The sequence below is a fragment of the Mauremys mutica genome, chromosome 2, assembly GCF_020497125.1.
Source record: "Mauremys mutica isolate MM-2020 ecotype Southern chromosome 2, ASM2049712v1, whole genome shotgun sequence".
In the NCBI taxonomy this organism is placed as follows: domain Eukaryota; kingdom Metazoa; phylum Chordata; order Testudines; family Geoemydidae; genus Mauremys; species Mauremys mutica.
Window position 1 is genome coordinate 183,066,231 of NC_059073.1, and position 15,834 is coordinate 183,082,064.

Below are 15,834 nucleotides of genomic sequence, written 5' to 3' on the forward strand. Positions count from 1 at the left end.
GCTTGCACTCAAACCCCCTCTCCCCGCCCAGTGAAAGTGAACGAGGGTAGGAAAGAGAGAACAGCACCAGGGAGGGAAGGGGGATGGCGTGAGCAGAGCGGGGCAAGGATGCTTGGGTTTGTGTGATTAGACAGCTGGCAACCCTAAGCTGAGGTGTGACTCTACACTGCAGCAGCCTGCCAGCCCTGTGCCAGGGGACCCTGCACTACTACCCCTCCCCTAGTCCGCTCTGAGGGACACACTTTGCAGGCGGAGACACTCAATGCACCCCGGGACCTGGTGGTGTACGGGCGGCAGGGTCACCGGCACAGGACGAGTCATACCCCAGCTGGCAAGTGCAGAGAAGCTCAAAACCCCTTGGGGGCAGGGGCCGCCCCTCCCCCGGCTTTGTCCAGCACCGAGCACCCCGCTCTCAAGGGGGCTCAGGGTGGGTCCCTGCCACCGCCTCTCCCAAGCGGCGGGAGCGGGGCGGCTCCGCTGCGCAGGCGCGTCCGGGGCGGGGTGCGTGGGGGGGGGGTGTCGCGCCACGCCCCGTGAGGTCACTCGGCCCGCGCCCCGCCCCCCTCCGGCCGCGGCCGAGGGTTGCCGAGCGCGGCCGGGGCTCGCGGGCGCCGCTAGGGGGCGGGCGCGGGCGCAGCGGGGCTGCCGGGCGAGCCCAGCGGGGAGGCGGCGGCGGCGGCGCTGGCGCTGGGAGCGGGTCCGTGGTGCGAGGTCCGGCGCAGCTTCCTGGTGGCGCGCGGGGAGCCCGGCACCTGCTCGGCGCGAGAGAGGAGCCCCGGGCCGGGAGCAGCGGGGCGGCGCTGGCCCATGGTGCGGCAGGTACCGCGCGGGGGCGGGGGCGGGGGCGCTGCCCGGGGAGCCGCCCGCTGCGCTGCGCTGCGCTGGGGCCGGGGCGAAAGTTTGCTGTGGGCGGGCGGTAGGGAGCCGCCTGGGGGTTACCCGGCCCCAGGTCGGTCTCCTTGGCCGCTGTCCCGTGCGGCGGGCGGGGTCCCGAGGGTGGGGGGGCAGAGGGGGGGGTCCGAGGATTTGGGGAGGGCAGGGGAAGCAGATGCAGATCAGCATCTTCCAGCCCGACGCCGGGCACCGCCGGGTTCATAGCTAGTGTCCTTGGAGGATGGTGCTTTCCAGGCTCCAAGCAGCTGTTACTAGCTCCAGTCTGTGCCACACCGTGTTTCCCCGAGTAGGTTAGGTGCGCTGAATGGCAGCGCTGGGGAGGCTGGCCAAGCGCTGCTAGGATGATCTTTCGCTTATGAAGTCACTTCTCTGAGTTTGTTTCCAGCTGCATTTAAACTGGCTATAAATGTCTTGGAAACTCTTGCAAACTTTGTAAATATCCCATAAAGTTCACATGGCAAAGAAAAGTTGACAGATGTTCATTGCACTGTAACTTACAGAACAGGATTTTTTTTTGTTATAGGGCTACTCTGATTCCGTTCATTTTCTTCACCCTGGCCTCTTCTCTCCAAGTCAGTCACAAAACACCTTGAATAATAGTTTGTCTATAGCATTGTTGTTAAAACAACTTTGTTTTAACTGGGTTTTTCAGTTGGTTATCTTTATTTCTCCCTGGAGTAATAAAGGTAAATGAACTTGAACTTTAAAAAAAAATTGCAATCTAATGTTAGTTGCCATATTACTAAATATTTCCTAATTTGCTGTTTCATAGATGATATAAACCACCTCAAAGGGTGACAGTTTTCCTCAGTAGTTCTTTTTCTGCACATCTTGTGTTGACTTCTACTATATATACATTGTGAAAACAAGTTTATGGTGCCACAACTAAGCAGTAAACAAAGTAAAATCTAATATATTTTAAAGTGTGAAATTTCCACTCATCAGTTGAACCTCCTTATGACCTCACCTTTGCTGTGATGTCTCCAACAATTTAGCCATCTAATGTGGAGGAGGCAGGGCAGTTGAAAGTAAACGGTATGCTTTATAAAGACACAGTACTTGTATGTTGTCTTTCTTGCCTCCATTCTTAGCTTCATTTGTCTCTTTAGAATTTAAACTTTTTGGAGCATGGGTTGTTTTTCCCTGTATGCTTGTACTGCACCCAGTACATTGCAGGCACTACTGTAATACCTAATAGAATTAAAAACTAGTTGACACATTGATAGCATTAAATACAGACACTGCTAATTTGAGCATTTGAAACATTACTTACTTGTAGTAATACATTTGAGGCTTTCAGTTATAAGTGTAAGTGCTGTTATAGCAGAACTTTTGTATCATTTTCTTAAAACTTATTTTTTCAATAACTGTGTTCAATTTTTCTATACTCATTCACATTTAGGAGGATCATTATTTGGTTGTTTTTAAAAAAAGTCTTAAACTTTTGTAAAGAAGAACAACAAATAATTGTCTTAATACTTGGGTGTTTCCACTTCCAAAGGAAACAGCTGACAAACAGGAGCGAGAAAAGAAAGATGAGATCCCCTTGTAACTAGTGGATTCTGAATAACTGCTAATGAAATGCGAATAATGCAATCTTGGTGACACTGACTTCGTCAGGCACTGTCTTATTGTGGGGAAAAATATTGACTAGGAGAAGACAAATCATGTTTAACACATCCATTTAGAACCACATTTCTTATTTTAAATATATTGGAAAAGGAACATGTGCCAAATAGTAGGAATAATTATTACATATATAGCACTGTACATCTTCAAAGTATTTTTCCAATTAAGTTATTTGAAGAAATGTCTTGTGTTGATAAGATTATTGAGAAAACATTTTTTTTGTTTCGTGAAACACTTAATACTAGTGACATATCTGATCCTTACTTATGCAGATTCTTAAACACCAAATTACTTGCTAGAGGTTTTGTAATGATAAACATTTATAAGGTGTCTATCATTTATCCCCTGTTTTTACATGTTTTATAATTGGGGCAGTTAATTCACACTTCTAATTGGAAAGAACACTGAATGTTATTCTAATACTAACTGAATTCCTGTAGTATATCTTTCTTGTTTCAGAAAACTTTATCAATTTGAAAAGACTGCTTTAGCAATTAGACTGAAGTGACCAAAGTAAACTTTGTAGTTTAACAATCACTTCTCTGGACAATTGGTAAACTGTATCCACAGTAAATTTTTAAGTGATCAGTCCCTCTAACGTAGAGACAGGCCAGTAACACTTCTTACTTGGAAAATTTAATAAACAAAGTCAGAACAATGATTATAATATGGATACTTTGTGGAAACTGATTACTTTTACACATCAAATCTGTGTTTTCCCTCACCTACTCTAATATTTTGAGAGCAAAACTTATTTAAGACTCCTGTTTTTTAAATTTGGCTTACTTCAGTGATACAGAAACAGTTTTTCAATATGTTCCTGTGCATTTTTTCTATGAAGTTCAGTAACAATAATCTTTCACCAGCTCAAGAATTTTAATGTATACAAAAGTAATTAAAGCCAAAGAATTGTGTTAAGTAGACTAAACAACAATATGGTTATCAGTGTTTATATTTCCTTATTTATTTGCTGATGGTCTTAATGTGTAGTAGCTACAAATTTGACTATCAGATTAAAAATAAAAAAGGAGACTCTGATCCTAAATAGACAGTTACGACTACTTGTTTGTTTGTATCTTTTTAAAGATAGTAATACACAAGTGTCTGTATTAAGAGTTTTGTGCAGAGCTTGTAGCCCTTTTTTCCTTCAGTCCTGTGTGGAAGTGTTCCCCTATACCCACTGAATTTTATGAGAATAGTTTTGCATCAGAGACAACTGTGCACAATTCTTATATTGGAAAGAGTGCACTACAGTAGATAATTTTAAAAATTCTCTTCTCTCAATCATTTGCTAGCTCATGGATCTTGAAGAAATATATATTCTGTTTTGTTTGGTTTTGTATTATTGTGAATCAGTCGAGTGTTTGACTTAATTTGTATAATCAATGATTCACAGACTTTAAGGTCAGAAGGGACCATCATGCTCATCTAGTCTGACCTCTTGCACATTGCAGGCCACAGAACCTTACTCATCTACTCCTGTAATAGACCCCTAACCTCTGGCTGAGTTACTGAATTCCTCAAATCATGGTTTACAGACTTTTAAGTTTCAGAGAATCCACCATTTACACTAGTTTAAACCTGCAAGTGACCTGTGCCCCATACTGCAGAGGAAGGTTTAAAAAACCCTAGGATTTCTGCCAATCTGACCTGGGGGAAAATTCTTTCTCAGTCCCAAATATGGTCATCAGTTAGACCCTGAGCATGTGGGCAAGACTCACCAGCCAGACACCTGGGAAAGAATTGGCTGTAGTAAGTCAGAGCCCTCCCCATCTAGTATCCCATTGCACAATTAAGAATAAGCTATCTTACAAGTCATAGTTTTTACAGTATAAGGCACACAGGGCTCGAACCCACAAAGGGACTTAGCCATGCCTAAGTCCAACATTTAGGCATACTCTGAGATCCTTAAAACTGCCACTCAGCTGCTGCTTAACCTTGGAGGTTCCTTGTGGTGTCTAAATTTCTGCCGGTGAGAATGCACAAAACCACCTAAATCCTGGTAGTGTTGAGCTGCTCAGCAGCCCCACTGGGACTCTCCGATTAGGTGTACCTCAGTCTTTTTTGCCTGTGGGATCTGATCTGGGAGGCATTTTCAGCACATGTTGACTGGATCAGGCCCAGTCCGGGACAGCTGAGTGTGAGCAGATTGGGAATTTTTCAAAGTGTGTGTGTGTGTGTGTGTGCATATGTGCGTACATAGCCAATAGCTCAGTGGTTAGGATACTTGTCTACAATGTGGGATACCTGTTTGCAAATCCCCAGTCTGCCCTTTTTGGAGCGGGGACTTGAGCCCATGTTTACCACATCCCATGTAAATGCCTTGACCACCAGGTTATTGACTATAATAGAGTGGAGGTTTTGCTCGTGCTCTCTCTCTCTCTGTGTATGTATGTTTATGAGAAAGGGCTGATGTGGCTTAGGTGTCTAATTCCAGGAATGGATTCATGGCTATGAATCTGGAGTGGAGATAATCACTCCAGACTACTTAACTCTGGGCTCTGGCCCAGAGGTAGGTGCCTAACTGTCTTTGAGGAGTGTGGCTTAGATTCCACTCCTCAGCATTTCCTGTTGTCTAGTTTAGGCAGCACCCCATTCAGGATGTTGTCCTCTGTGAATCCCATCCTCAAGTGCATAACTTTCCCTGTGGATGGTATAGGGAGGCTGGGTGACTAACTCAAGGCTAAAGATTTCACTTGGCAGCAGGGCCCCTAAAAGTTAGATGTTGTAATGCTCAGCATTGCTGTTTCTAAGACCTTTTGTGGATCTAGCTCATAGTACTTGAAACAAGTTATTTTATCTTTTCAACACATTCATTGAAACAGTCTATGTTATAAATGTTGCACTCCATTCTGCAATTCTGATTATGATATTTCTGTTATCCCCCATGACTTTTTACTTTAGCAGTCTGGGTTGTCACTAACAAAGATTCAAGTAACTCTGGTCTTGATGTTTTTCACAACTATCCTATGTTGAAATTGCAAATTGGAAAGTTATTCCACAATAAATTATATTAATGAAAGAGGATTTAAATGATGGTATTGAATATTTGAGTTATATGTCACAATTTCATGAAACATTTTGTCTCTGGAATAGCATTCTCTTATGGGAAATGGTTCCATCAATTTTTTTCCCCGACCAACTCTAACTTTAACACTTCCGCTAGTTTCTTTATTTTCTCCTACTGAGAGTGGAGAGCTGCTTTTCCTTTCAAGCCCAGCTCTGTTTTACTTAATAAAGACAAAAAAAAAAGTTTTAGGGAAGAGAGCAATTATATGAACAAAGAAACAGACTGAAGTATTATTTCATTATTATGTTACATAATGGATTATGTGCATCTACTTAATGTACTAAAGCAGCCAAGGCGCATCCTGCTAACATAGTAATCTCCCAAGCTTTAATCACACACACACTTGTGGAAGTCAAGAGGAAAAGAGGTACTAAACTTCCCAGCCACAGCTGCTAATCCTAATAAGCTATGTACCATTAGCCTTCCTGTGATGGTAGCTTGATAACTTAAGTTCTCTTAAACAATTATGCAGCTTCCTTAAGAGTTTAGTCTACATGCATGCAATCCAAAAAGCTTAGTACATGTTGCTGTTTTGTTGTTTCTAATGCTTCTAGATAATCCTAGTTATTTAGTGACTCTAGCTTTCTCTTAGTCATGATGTTGAAGTTGGTCAGTAATTGCAGGAAGATGAGCTCTGACCTGTACTACTGTTTCTGTGTACTTTAATGATCCTTGCATTGTTTTAGCTACAATTGCTGATATCAATGTCTTATTCTTCAATATTGATGAACTCCAGTCTGTGGCCCTCATTCTGCAAACACCTAGGCTGGGTCTACACACAGTTTTGTACTGATATAACTGTTTCATTTAAGGAGTATGATTATTTTTTTAATAGTTACACAGGTAAACATGCTAGAGTGGACTTATTTATACTGGTTTAACTTATTTCTGTTCCCACAAGAGAATAGCTATACTACTGTACTGGTTTAATACAGATATATTTGTGTACACACTAGGGGAAGATTATACTGCTTTAATTATAGCATTATAGTTAGAAGTACAACTTTTGCATCTAGGCAAAGTCTTTCACATGTACTTAAAGTTAAGCATATGTAAGTGTTTGCAGGCCCTTTGATTAGTGTGGCTGTATCAATGTTACAGGACACGCTAGCTCTGATGGTTTATTTTGAATAGGATAACTTTTTAAAATATGTTAGCTAAAGTTCTAAATAATGCTAAATAATAGTTTTTGTAGATCACACAAGTTGTACTTCGATCAAGTTGAAGATTAGCTAGCAAATGCCAAAGTACAGCAAACCTTTTCTACACGCTAGAGTGTGTTAGTCCATGTTTATACTAGAGAGCTAATGCTCTAAAATCCTAGAAGCAGCAAAGAACCTGTGGCACCTTATAGACTAACAGACGTTTTGCAGCATGAGCTTTCGTGGGTGAATACCCACTTCTTCGGATGTAAAAATCCTACTGTAGATAGGGCAAGTTGTAGTCCTACTTTGTAGTTGATTGGGGGGAACACCTAGAGTGATCCTAAAACTTCAATTTGCCCTGTCTACACAAGGGTTTTAACATGTTAGCTATCTTGTTGTAAACATACTTTTTTCCTAGTATAACATGGCTTTAGTTAGCACATATTAGCGAATGTGTTCTTAGACACCTTTTTAATCCTTGTAGAGAGAAACTCTAAATGTTTATCACCTAACTTGGTTGTTCATTCATGGGTCTAAAATGTTAGTGGAATTCCTTTGTTGTCAGTGGAGTCCAGGTCTTTACGTTTATCTGAAATCTTCAAAAACTTGTACTTTGATACCAGTCAGCTCTGTGTTCTTGGGGAACCAGGGTGCAGTATCAAGCCTGACTCATGAAAGACACCTTCCCCCCCCCCCCCAGCCTCTGCTTAAACCAAAACCCATCAGAGTAAAAAACTTGCAGAGAGCAGTGAAGGATGCTGGGAGACCCCTAGACCCCTCCTGACAAGAGTGACAAGATTAAGACATCTCCATTAGCATACAGAATGAAGAACAGAGACAACTCCCCTAGCCTCATCTGCATGAAAGATGGGACAGGGAGACATCTCAATTTGCATACGGAATGGAGAACAGAGAACCAAACTGAACTCTGGGACCAGAAAAAGCAGGGAAGTACTGCATCATGGGACTCTCTGCTCCAGATGCTAATGAACCTACGCCTGCACACACCCAGCTCATCAATTATCAGACCAATTCTAGTAATTAATCCTTGATTGATATCCAAAATACTGAAGCAGCCTAGTTGCATTGTGAGCTCCCTGGAAGAGAAAACAACCCATAGCCAAGAGTGATCAGCTCCTATTGTCTAGCCTAAAGAAAACTCTTGAGTCATCAGTTTACCCATAAACAAATCTAGTGTTCTCCCTTGAACCATTGCATTTTCTCTACAAAAATCCCTACTCACCCTCCGGTCAGTGTTCTGATGCTTAGATCCAAACTATACATCAGTTCCACTGAGACTCCGTATTCTCCTGTCTGATTGTGCTGGGGACTCTGCCAGTCTCCCGCCCTCAGGACCCTGAACTACCACCATCACCTGGGAACTCCGACCAGTTCAAGCTTCAGGGAGCGGTGAGATCCCCTTCTTGTTCTCTTTCTCTATTTTCCTTTCTACCTTAGGTATTAACCTTTAATAATGTATGTTATGTTGGTTTAGCCCTCCTTGTGTAGTTATCACTATTATTCAATACATAACTTTTATGGTTAAGTTGGTTGCTTCTCTCTCTCTTGCTGAACTTTTTTGTGTTTTTAGCTTCCCCCATTCACTCTACAGCAACACTTCTTTTACCTAAGCTAAAGATCCCTGCAGCACCCAAAATACTGTGGGGTTTGCTTATCAAGTAGGTCACTGCCTGTACAATTGTGATGTGAGAGTGGGGACAGGGATGTGCTGAATCTGGGACGCATAAGGGTAACAGCTTGAAAGTGCTGCTTCATCCAGCCCAGTGTGTCCAAAGACACATAAGGGGTCAGCTTGACAGTGATGATTGACGTGGTCTGCTCAGACTTGCTCTGTTAATGTGTGTGTGGGTGTGTTCATCCGATTCGGGGGTTGGAGAAACCCAGCCTAGGTCCTGCAGGATACCCCCATTGGGAGGGGACTTGCAGAAGGGAGAAGTAGAGCTCCATATGAAAACATAAGTGACTCAAGCGGTACATTGATAGAATTACAGAACAACCCCCCCCCCCCAAGAGTAACCCGAATAAATGAGCATACCCCAAAGTAATGGGCAAATCTGTTAACAGCTTTGCTCCCTCTCTTTGGTACTTCCAGATTTCCTTCTGCTGCCATATTCTCAAATCACTAGACTACTGCTGCTGCACTCTTGTTCATTTGGAATTTAATTCAAGGTTTGTGGTAACTTCTCATCCCCGTTCATCACTGGATGTTCTTAAGAAAAAAGGGTATAACTTATTTTCCAGTTCATACCCTATTATGAGCTCTATGTTTGTGTTCTCCTTGGCTATGTCTTCTTTAGGTTTCTGCTAAAAGGCATAGTGTCACTAGCTTCACTTCTGGCCTTTCAAAGAAACCTTGAGTTAATTTCATTTTGGAAGTCGGTCATGCCTTACTTAAGCCAGTCTCATGCATAAGTCTAAGATTTTGTCATGGGTATTTTTAGTAAAAGTCAGACAGGTCATGAGCAATAAAGAAAAATTCACAGAAGCCCATGACCTGTCTGTGACTTATCCTAAACATATTCATGACAAAATGAGGAGCTCTGTGGCGGGGTCTCCACACCAGCCCCAGAAGGTTGGCAGCTGCTGGGGCCCACTTGGCACTCCGGGGGCCCCCACCACTTGTGGGGCTCGGAGCTCAGAGTAGCAGCCGTGTTAGTCTGTATCCACAAAAAGAACAGGAGTACTTAACACGGCTGCTACTCTGAAACCTGTCATTATGCAAGGCACTGCATTTAGCCGTATGGAGTGGAAATCCATCAACTTCATGAAAAAACTCGTACAGATACAGACAGACATCATCTTCCTTTCCAAATGCAAACAGATGGACATCATACCAAAAGGACTAAAGGTAAAAAATCCATTACAATCTACATATCACACAGACTATGCTGACAGATTGTGCCACACACTCTCAAAGAAACTGCGAAACCACCTGATCAACATCCTATACAGTAAACAGGGGAAGATTAAGACTGAACTCTCTAAACTAGATATTCTGATGAAAAACCAACCTTCTACACAAACTTCCTCATGGACAAACTTTACAAGAACTAGACAAGCCATTTACAACAAAAACTTTGCTTCTCTACAAAAGAAAAAGGACACTAAACTGTCTAAACTGCTACATGGCACAAGGAGCCACAACAGTAGCTCCCTTAACCCACCCAACAATATTGTTAATCTTTCCAGCTACTCTCTTAGCCCAGCAGAAGAATCTGTCCTATCTCGGGGACTCTCCTTTTGTCCTTCCAGATCCACGAATATGATACAGTTTTGCGGTGACCTAGAATCCTACTTTCGCCGTCTCTGACTCAAAGAATAGTTCCAACACACCTCTGAACTACATACTAACCCACAGAATCCTTCCTACCAATGCTCTAATAAAAAGGATTCTGCATGGACTCCTCCTGAGGGTCGAAACAACAGACTAGACTTCTACATAGATTGCTTCCGTCACCGTGCACGGGCTGAAATTGTGGAAAAGCAACATCACTTGCCCCATAACCTAAGCCGTGCTGAACACAATGCCATCAACAGCCTCAAGAACAACTCTGACATCATAATCAAACAGGCTGACAAAGGAGATGCTGTCGTCATCATGAATAGGTCGGAATATGAACAAGAGGCTGCCAGGCAGCTCTCTAACTCCACATTCTACAAGCCATTACCCTCTGATCCCACTGATGATTACCAAAAGAAAGTACACCATCTGCTCAAAAAACTCCCTGAGAAAGCACAGGAACAGATCTATACAGACACATGCCTGGAACCCCAACCAGGTGTATTCTATTTGCTACCCAAGATCCATAAACCTGGAAATCCTGGACGCCCCATCATCTCAAGCATTGGTACTTTAACAGCAGGATTGTCTGGCTATGTGGACTCTCTCCTCAGGCCCTATGCTACCAGCACTCCCAGCTATCTTCGAGACACCACTGACTTCCTGAGGAAACTACAATCCATCAGTGATCTTCCAGAAAACACCATTCTGGCCACTATGGATGTGGAAGCCCTCTACACTAACATTCCACACAAAGATGGACTACAAGCCATCAGGAACAGTATCCCCGATAATATCACGGCTAACCTGGTGGCTGAACTTTGTGATTTTGTCCTCACCCACAACTATTTCACATTTGGGGACAATATATATCTTCAAGTCAGTGGCACTGCTATGGGTACCCGCATGGCCCCTCAGTATGCCAACATCTTTATGGCTGACTTAGAACAACGCTTCCTTAACTCTCGTTCCCTAACGCCCCTACTCTACTTGCGCTACATTAATGACATCTTCATCATCTGGACTCATGGAAAAGAAGCCCTCGAGGAATTCCACCGTGATTTTAACAATTTCCATCCCACCATCAACCTCAGCCTAGACCAATCCACACAAGCGGTCCATTTCCTAGACACTACTGTGCTAATAAACGATGGTCACATAAATACCACCCTATACCGGAAACCCACTGACCGCTATACTTACTTACATGCCTCCAGCTTCCATCCTGGACACACCACACGATCCATTGTCTACAGCCAAGCTCTAAGATACAACCGTATTTGCTCCAATCCCTCAGACAGAGATAAACACCTACAAGATCTCTATCAAGCATTCTTAAAGCTACAATACCCACCTGCTGAAGTGAAAAAACAGATTGACAGAGCCAGAAGAGTACCCAGAAGCCACCTACTACAGGACAGGCCTAAAAAAGAAAATAACAGAACACCACTAGCCATCACCTACAGCCCCCAACTAAAACCTCTCCAGCGCATCATCAAAGATTTACAACCTATCCTTAAAGATGATCCCTCACTCTCACAGATCTTGGGAGACAGGCCAGTCCTCGCTTATAGACAGCCTCCCAACTTGAAGCAAATACTCACCAGCAACCGCACACCATACAACATAAACACTAACCCAGGAACCTATCCTTGCAACAAAGCCCGATGCCAGCTCTGTCCACATATCCATTCAAGTGACACCATCATAGGACCTAATCACATCAGACACGCCATCAGGGGCTCGTACACCTGCACATCTACCAACGTGATATATGCCATCATGTGCCAGCAATGCCCCTCTGCCATGTACATTGGCCAAACTGGACAGTCTCTACGCAAAAGAATAAATGGACACAAATCTGACATCAGGAATCATAACATTCAAAAACCAGTGGGAGAACACTTCAACCTCTCTAACCACTCAGTGACAGACTTGAAGGTGGCAATTTTGCAACAAAAAAACTTCAAAAACAGACTCCAAAGAGAAACTGCTGAACTTGAATTAATATGCAAACTAGATACTATTAACTGTGGCCTAAACAAAGACTGGGACTGGTTGGGTCATTACACCAATTGAATCTATTTCCCTATGTTAAGTTCTCCTCACACCTTCTATGGGCCATCTTAATTATCACTTCAAAAAGTTTTTTTTCCTCCTGCTGACGATAGCTCATCTCAAATGATTAGACTCTGCCTGTTGGTATGCATACTTCCACCTTTTCATGTTCTCTGTATGTATAAATATCCCCTGTCTGTGTGTTCCATTCTATGCATCCGAAGAAGTGAGCTGCAGCTCACGAAAGCTCATGCTAAAATAAATTTGTTAGTCTTTAAGGTGCCACAAGTACTCCTGTTCTTTTTAAATATGTTGATGGGAAGAGGTTTGAATCCTTTATTTCTTCCACCCCAATAAATCTTGACAGCAATTAACTGCCTGCACACTCTGTTCCAATATCTGACACCATCATACATCTGTGTGACGAAATATATTAGCTTGATGTTTCCATTAAAATAAGAAGCAGTTAAATAGTTAGCAATGCGTTCACTTAAATTACCCTCTTTGGGCATCACTCAACACCCCATTGAGATAAATGGGGCAGCTAATACCTTTATCTTTTTAAGCTGCCTGCAGACCTAGGCATTCAGTTACAGTCATTTCACCTTTTGTAAGTTGTCTGCAAACATAAAAGGATTGTGACCTATTTTTTAAACTGTAAGTGAAGTTCTGGAGCACAAGTGTACAATATTTAAAACACAATGTGGCAGTTTGCAAAATCATAATCTCATTATGTATATGGTCTTGGCTGTGGTTAAAGTTGTCTGGGCACTTCAATTCTAAGGGCTTCTCTACACTTGGAAATTTACTAAAGTAGCTATTCAGAAGTAATAGTTAGCATTTCTAATTTTAAATCAGTTTAGATTGTGATCTGATTTTGAGGACCTGTCATTTATTTCTGAGTAATATGCCATTGTGCTCTATAAATCAGATATAGTGAAAGTCTCCCTGTCTTTGTTACCCAAGTGTAAGATAAAGATCCTATGGCAATTTTTTTGAACATAGTATTCCAAGTCCTCACCTTTGCCTAGGACCCTGGAATCTGAAAGGCCAACTACCTATTTGGCTGTTGTATTGTTTTCTTAAGTTCAAAACATTTTCATGTAGTACTTGGAAAATTCTTACGGGGTAATTCTGACCCTTAACCTCAATCCATAACATAAAGGGAAAACTGCCTTATTCTAAGGGTATGTCTACACTACAAGAGTAGTTCGATTTAACTTAGGTCGAATTTGTGGATTCGACCTGATTAATTTGAATTTGTGTATCCACACTAAGGACACTAATTCGACTTTGTGAGTCCACACTAACGGGGCAAGCGTCGACATTGGAAGCGGTGCATTCTGGGCAGCTATCCCACAGTTCCCGCAGTCCCCGCTTCCCATTGGAATGCTGGGTAGAGCCCCCAATGCCTTCTGGGGGAAAAATGTGTCGAGGGTGGTTTTGGGTAACTGTCATCATTCAACCGTCACTCCCGCCCTCTCTCCTTGAAAGCGCCGGCGGGAACTCTGTTCGCGCACTTTTCTGGTCAGTGACAGCGCAGACGCCACAGCACTGCGAGCATGGAGCCCGCTGCGATCATCGCTGCACTTATGGCCGTTGTCAACTCCTCGCACCTTATCGAACACCTCTTCCACAGTCAGCTGCTGAGAAATCGGGCGAGGAGGCTCCGGCAGCGCGGAGAGGACGTGAAGTGTGAGAGTGGCACAGACCTCTCACAAAGCACGGTACGCCGCGCCATGGAGATTATGGTGGCAATGGGTCACGTTCATGCTATGGGACGGCGATTCTGGGCCCGGGAAACAAGCACGGACTGGTGGGACCGCATAGTGCTGCAGGTCTGGGATGAATCACAGTGGCTGCGAAACTTCAGGATGCGTAAGGGCACTTTCCTTGAACTGTGTGACTTGCTGGCCCCTGCCCTGAAGCGCCAGGACACCCGGATGCGAGCAGCCCTGAGTGTGCAGAAGCGAGTGGCCATAGCCCTCTGGAAACTTGCAACGCCAGACAGCTACCGGTCAGTAGCGAACCACTTTGGCATGGGCAAATCTACCATGGGGGTTGCTGTGATGCAAGTAGCCCACGCAATCGTTGACCTACTGCTCTCAAAGGTAGTGACCCTGGGAAACGTCCAGGTCGTCATAGATGGCTTCGCCGCGATGGGATTCCCAAACTGCGGTGGGGCTATAGATGGCACTCATATCCCTATCCTGGGACCAGCCCACCAGGCCAGCCAGTATATTAACCGAAAGGGCTACTTTTCAATGGTGCTGCAAGCACTGGTGGACCATAAGGGACGTTTTACCAACATCTACGTCGGGTGGCCGGGCAAGGTTCATGACGCGTGTGTGTTCAGGAACTCTGGTCTGTTTAGACGCCTGCAGGAAGGTAGTTTCTTCCCGGACCACAAAGTAAGTGTTGGGGATGTGGAGATGCCTACAGTGATCCTCGGGGACCCAGCCTACCCGCTAATGCCCTGGCTCATGAAGCCCTATACAGGCGCCCTGGACAGTGACAAGGAGCTCTTCAACTACCGGCTGAGCAAGTGCAGAATGGTGGTGGAGTGTGCTTTCGGACGTCTCAAGGGGAGATGGCGGAGCTTACTCACTCGCTCGGATCTCAGTGAAACCAATATCCCCATTGTTATTGCAGCTTGCTGTGTGCTCCACAATCTCTGTGAGAGCAAGGGGGAGACCTTTATGGCGGGATGGGAGGTTGAGGCAAATCGCCTGGCTGCTGATTACGCTCAGCCAGACACCCGTGCGATTAGAAGAGCCCAGCGGGAAGCGCTGTGCATCCGGGAGGCTTTGAAAGCTAGGTTCCTCAGAGAGCAGGGTAACCTATGACTGTCCAGTCTCTTTACAGAGAAGCTGAACCTGCCCCTGTTTCAGTTACTATTGACTTTTTTCAGCGGTTACATACCCCGTTCACCAGGTTTCCCCCCTTCCAACAGACGTTTAAAAATAAAGTTATTGGAACATTTTTAATTAACAAAGTTTTCTTTACTAACGAATTCTCGTTCAAGGGTTCCAACAGGGACGCAGACTGTGGTGGGTACGGTGTGCAGTGATGTACAGACCGCTTCTACACTCGAGGACTGACAGGCTCCTGCTCCTACAGCGGTCTCTGGGGGGAGGACGGTTACCGGAGGGTGTGCAGGAAGGGGTGGGTTTGCAGGAAGGGGTGAGGGGTGTGTGGGAAGGGTGAGTAGGTGTGGGGGGATGATGGCTCTGGCTGGGGCTCAGGGCATCGGAGAGGTTCATGGCTAGGGTGGAAGGGCATGGTAAGGGCAGCCTGCCTTGCCATTTGTGGATGCCAGGCGCTCGGACCCTGGGGCAACATACACCTCCCAGACTGACCTGGGGCAGCAGACACCTTGCAGAGTGACCCGGGTGCCTAGTGACTGTACTCTGTGTGTGACCTGCTGTTGATCCTGCCCCCATGTCTGTACCCTGTTAATGGTGGCTGTCCTATGCAATTAACAAACCCCTCCTCCCCCTTCACACAAAGTCTTCTGCAAAGAAACATGACGGAAACAGTAATGAACAGCAAACTATTTTTAATACTCAACTACACAGTTGGGGGATGAAACTGGGATTTTGGATCGGGTGAGCCAGGAAGGCAAGCAATGCTCATACTTTAGGGAATGAGAGCTGTTTGGTACATGAGCGCTCTGCTGGGGTGGAGTGACAGTTTTCACGGTCTCTAGCGCCCCTCCTTCTTGTGATTTTGGGTGA

General features: G+C 44.5%; 1 protein-coding gene across 3 annotated transcripts in view; it reads left to right on the plus strand.

The window, feature by feature from the left end:
• The window catches only part of PTPN3 (protein tyrosine phosphatase non-receptor type 3), a 339,148-nt gene that overhangs the window by 57,502 nt on the left and 265,812 nt on the right, over window positions 1-15,834 (plus strand). Inside the window, exon 1 of one of the 3 annotated variants that reach the window (XM_045007230.1) lies at window positions 713-819. The exons of 1 other annotated variant lie outside the window; for it this stretch is intronic. The gene's annotated coding sequence lies outside the window, so the exon portion shown is untranslated. Of the gene's footprint in view, window positions 1-712; window positions 820-15,834 lie in introns of those variants that run through there. One more of the 3 variants, XM_045007231.1, reaches the window with a different exon arrangement.